The sequence below is a fragment of the Etheostoma spectabile genome, chromosome 16 (genome assembly GCF_008692095.1).
Source record: "Etheostoma spectabile isolate EspeVRDwgs_2016 chromosome 16, UIUC_Espe_1.0, whole genome shotgun sequence".
Lineage (NCBI taxonomy): Eukaryota > Metazoa > Chordata > Actinopteri > Perciformes > Percidae > Etheostoma > Etheostoma spectabile.
This window is the reverse complement of record NC_045748.1, coordinates 5,054,867-5,060,324: the sequence shown is the minus strand read 5'-3', so window position 1 is coordinate 5,060,324 and position 5,458 is coordinate 5,054,867. Positions and strand designations below refer to the sequence as shown.

Genomic DNA, 5,458 nt, shown 5'->3' with positions numbered 1-5,458 from the left:
ATATATATATATATATATATATATATTTGTTTGTTCTTTTTTTTTGGCAACACAGATGGAGTTTTTGTCATTCCAATAAAGCAACATGAAGTTGAAATTGAAATATATATAGATAGAGAGAGAGAGAGGTGGATAAAATAGAATCTTAAAGTTTATACAACTAGAAATGTAATTCTCCCTATATCACATGTTGAGAATATGACAGCAAATAAAGATGCTGTGTTTTTGCTGATAGCTTAGAGGTCAGCCCCTGATCTTTACTGGTTAATAATAAGCCATTACTTTGGAAAAGACACAAGCTAGAGTCATATAACCATGAACAAATCACGGCACTATAGTTGTTCAAGTCATCCAAAATCCAGAAACTGAATTTATTGAGTGAAAGAGGCAAAGATTTCCTGTCAAACTGTCACTTCATAGAGTAATGTTGGGAACGAGCACAATCAGCGGGGAGAATGACAGAGTGACAGAAACAGAAGAGTGGTTAGTGTAGATAGATAATGTTTAATTTCAAACAGCAATGTTCTTGTCAATGTAGTCAAAATAATATGCCAGCCTGGTTGATTTTCAGCCTGAGAGTAATATACAAGTTGGAACCATTATGCCAAGTTCAACTGCGTTGGTGGAAATAATAAACTACAATGAGAATATGACACACATTCATATGTAGAAAAAGACAGAAAAATATGGTAAATAGCAGAAACAGCTGTCAGGTGTTGTGAGAATTACATCCACACAGACAAATTCTGAGGGTAGTTTTCATTAAGTATTTATTTTTAAAACATTTAAAAAATATAGGTTGAATCTTTGGAAAATTAAGATAGAATAAAAAAAAAAGGAAGATAGTTAACTGCCTACCTCACTAATTAACAGGTTATACCCCAATCCCCAAAAATGTTGCACTTTTGCTTTCAGAAGTTTGTTAATTATTCACAGCTGTTCATAAATACAGCATCAGTATTTGCATCAGTGTTGCCACCTTGCCTTTTAGAGTGTGTGTGTAAAGGAGACCCAGCTATTTTATACAGAGATAAGCAAGTTAACAATCCTGATTGCATTGATGCATTCCTGATCTCTGGTTAATCGATGATATTTCAAATCCTCCGGCTTTTGGAGTAAAATAATTATTTGCCTCCGTACAGAAACAAAAACCGGCTGTACTTCAATCTGTGCTGTGATGTTTTTTGAGGCTGTTGTCTACAATTAACAGCAGAGGGCAGTATGTGACCTCAGAAGAACATGCGTTTACACACTGTAACATTAGCTACTTCACAAAGTTGGTTTGATTAAAAAAAAGTAATAGACTTACTGTAAAGAGAGAAGCTTTCTGATTAAAATGGTTTACATCCCCTTTAATATATGTGTTCAGGTACCACCAAAGTCTTTGTTCTTGTTGACTATTACAGTAAATTATGCATGTTTTTTTATGTGACCCACTATTAAAGAATTTTAGAAACATACTCAAACTTGGATTGTTGGCTTTGATGCAGCTTTTTTAAAAGTTTAAGAAATGTTTCTTCCTGCAGTCCAGATTTCCCTTTCAAAGTTCAAGCAAAGAGTAGAGTGTACAGTACAGACAGACAACCCCTCCAGGCCAGAATGCAAGAAGCATACTGTATATCTAAAACTTTGGAGAATAATGAACAGAAAATGTTAATCATGTTCTGCAGGCAGCAATGCTTCCGACTACCTTGGTCTCACCGGGACAGAGCTGTATGTATTTTCATGTAAGTGGAGGAAGGAAAAAACGAATGCCCTTGGAAAAACATCCTTTTTCACACACACAGTATTCTTTCTGTGAAGTGCTCAGCTTGTGTTTTGAAAACTACAAGTCTCACTCTTAGGAGCAGACAGTTATTGAGTTCATATTTTCTCCCGAAGAATCTTTTTAATTCTTGAAGAGCAACACTTGGAAGCCAAAGCTAAAAGAGCCAACGGTGTCATAATAGCTCTTAAGAGTTCTACCTCTTATTTTCTGTCTTAACTTCTGTCTTGTGGAAGTATACCCTTTATTTTTCTCTTCTGTATTTACTTTACATTTGTAGACTGTTTGCTGAGAATCAACAGTCGGCTGAATAGACGATAGATCTGTAAATACAAAATCACAGGAGTACAAACAGAGCCACAGCTACAGATGCTGGAAGGCGTCCAAATATATTATGCACCCCAACTTTTGTACATGCCTGGAGGCATGCAGATAAACAGTTTACACATATAGGTCTCACATTGACCATGCCTTTAACATGATGCAGCCTTTAGCCAGTATTTATCACCATTAACATCACACTGAGCAGGATTCTGCTCCCACTGCAGTAATTGTGTACAGAATCTTACCAAGGGCAAACATGCCAACATATATGAATAATTGCCAGCTTTTATAAGAAATGATTTTTTAATGCATTTGCTTTATTATTATTGAAGTATTATTTATGATTCTAAACCTAGGATGATACAGCTATTTGACATGTGCCCTAAGGGAAAGGCCAGCAGAATTTTATTCTCATAAATTTCCTCAAAATAAAAAAGAATGATGGAGCTCTTTGATCATCAAGAGGAGCCTTTTACAATTTCCCTCATGAAGTTAATGCAGCTTTCACCCCTGTTGTAAAGGAGGAAAAAAAAAAAAAAAAACTTTGTCGGAGTCAATGACAGTGTGGTTCCTGCATTGCATTCTGGGTGAAAAAGTAGAGGAGTATTTAATCAGGAAACAATTTGCCATGCAGCCTGAAGCAGTGCTCTTTAAAGCAGCAGAGAATGCCTCTGATTATTACTCTGTTCATGCGATGGAATATAATAATTGGAAAACCACACTCCCGGTGACACAAATATGTTACTTTCAGTAAAACTCTACTTTAATAGGCCTTAAAGCAGTCGAAAAACCCAGAAAGAAGTTCATATGAATGCATAGCCTCAAAGTATGCACAAATAATGAAGAAAAAAAAAAAAAAAAACTAGAAGCCAAACGAAAGACCACTGTTTATTATAAACACACACAAACTGCTTTGCTCCTTTCCTCACGCATGAGAGCATGAATATGTCAAGCAAAGGTTATTACAGTTTAGTTATGCATACCTGCATAAACTTGGGTACATTGGTTTGGGTGCTAATTATAACAAACCCTTATGTAATTACCTCCTATTCAAAACCCCCAGCAACTGTTATCTCATGTATTCATTTCTTATGCAGCATTGAGTCAGATGTTACATGTTAGAGTCATTAGGGAGTCCTTTCCCTGCTTTTACAACCATTAAAATGCCATAAAGTGCAAACAAATAAACCAAACGTCTGTTGTGATGAACCCTGTTATCCATAAAGAGCCTTCTGGAATGCAGTAGAAGTACGTTGCAAAGCTGATTTTGCGGCTTAAAGGCATTTTCTTTAATGCTTGATTGAAAAGGAATTGTAGTGCTGTAACGTCGAAAGGATGTTTTCCACAAATGAAGTGACAGACCGCATCTCATCTGTTGTAGAGCATGAAACTATTCTCGATTGTTTCCTTTTTTAAAATCACAGTTAATGCCATAGCATCTCTTTTCGAGTGAATACTATCTGCCACACAATGCCAGTTGGTGGCTGATGAGAGAAAAGTGTTGGTCTCAGTTTGATATCAAAACATCTACTTTTAACTTGTAAATCATTTTCTTTTTTAGAGATGCATTTTTAGTAGACTGGGTAAAGCTCTGCCGGCGATTTGATTTGGCCCTGCAGCTCTGTCTGGTTACCTGCATGTTTAATTCTCCGGCTTTAGTTCACAATTTTGCGGGAACCAATCACAAACTGGCTCATCTACAGTTGTGGTCAAAAGTGTACATACACTTGTAGAAAATCACAATGTTATGGCTGTCTTGAGTCTTCAATAAGTTCTACAACTCTTATTTTTCTGTGATAGAGTGATCGGAACACATACATGTTTGTCACAAAAAACAGTCATAAAGTTTGGTTCTTTCATAAATTTATTATGGGTCTGCTGAAAATGTCACCAAATCTGCTGGGTCAAAAATATACATACAGCAACATTAGTATTTGGTTACATGTCCCTTGGCCATTTTCACGGCAACTAGGCGCTTTTGGTAGCCATCCACAAGGTCCTGGCAAGCTTCAGGTCGAATGTTTGACCACTCTTCTTGACAGAATTGGTGCAGTTCAGCTAAATGTGATGGTTTTCTTGCATGAACCTGTTTCTTTAGCACTGTCCACATGTTCTCAATGGGGTTTAAGTCAGGACTTTGGGAAGGCCATTCTAAAACCTTAATTCTAGCCTGGTTTAGCCATTCCTTTACCACTTTTGATGTGTGTTTGGGTCATGTCTGTTGGAACACCCAACTGCGCCCAAGACACCACCTTCGGGCTGATGGTTTTAAGTTTTCCTGCAGAATGGAGGTAATCCTCCTTCTTCATTATCCCATTTACTTTCTGCAAAGAACCAGTTCCACTGGCAGCAAAACATCCCCAGAGCATAATACTACCACCACCATGCTTGACAGTAGGCATGGTGTTCCTGGGATTAAAGGCCTCACCTTTTCTCCTCCAAACATATTGCTGGGTGCTGTGGCCAAACAGCTCAATTTTTGTTTCGTCTGACCAGAGAACTTTCCTCCAGAAGGTTTTATCTTTGTCCATGTGATCAGCAGCAAACTTCAGCCGAGTCTTAAGGTGCCTTTTCTGGAGCAAGGGCTTCTTTCTTGCACGGCAGCCTCTCAGTCCATGGCGATGTAAAACACGCTTGACTGTGGAGACTGACACCTGTGTTCCATCAGCTTCCAAATCCTTGCAGACCTGCTTCTTGGTGATTCTTGGTTGACTCTTGACCATCCTGACCAATCTCCTCTCGGCAGCATGTGATAGCTTGCGTTTTCTTCCTGATCGTGGCAGTGACACAACTGTTCCATGCACTTTATACTTGCGTATAAGTGTCTGCACAGTTGCTCTTGGGATGTGTGCTTTGAAATGGCTCCAAGTGACTTCCCTGACTTGTTCAAGTCAATAATTCGCTTTTCAGATCCACACTGAGTTCCTTTGACTTTCCCATTGTAGCTTTTGTAGCTGAGTCTAATCACTGGTCAAATGAGCCCTATTTAAATGGGCTCATGAGAAGTCAACAGCTGTGTAGTCAATCAGAATCACTTAGAAGAAGTGAAGAGGCCATGACATGAAGCTAATTTGATTGAAACAACTCGTACATCACCAAAATTGACATATTTTGTTGCTGTATGTATATTTTTGACAGCAGATTTGGTGACATTTTCAGCAGACCCATAATAAATTTATGAAAGAACCAAACTTTAGACTTTTTTGTGACAAACATGTATGTGTTCCGATCACTCTATCACAGAAAAATAAGAGTTGTAGAACTTATTGAAGACTCAAGACAGCCATAACATTGTGATTTTCTACAAGTGTATGTACACTTTTGACCACAACTGTACCTGCCACGCTATTGGCGGGTTTAACACGATGA

General features: G+C 37.9%; 1 protein-coding gene across 1 annotated transcript in view; it reads left to right on the top strand.

Moving 5' to 3' along the window:
* Positions 1-5,458, top strand: part of galt (galactose-1-phosphate uridylyltransferase) — a 30,678-nt gene that overhangs the window by 6,970 nt on the left and 18,250 nt on the right. The window lies entirely within an intron of this gene.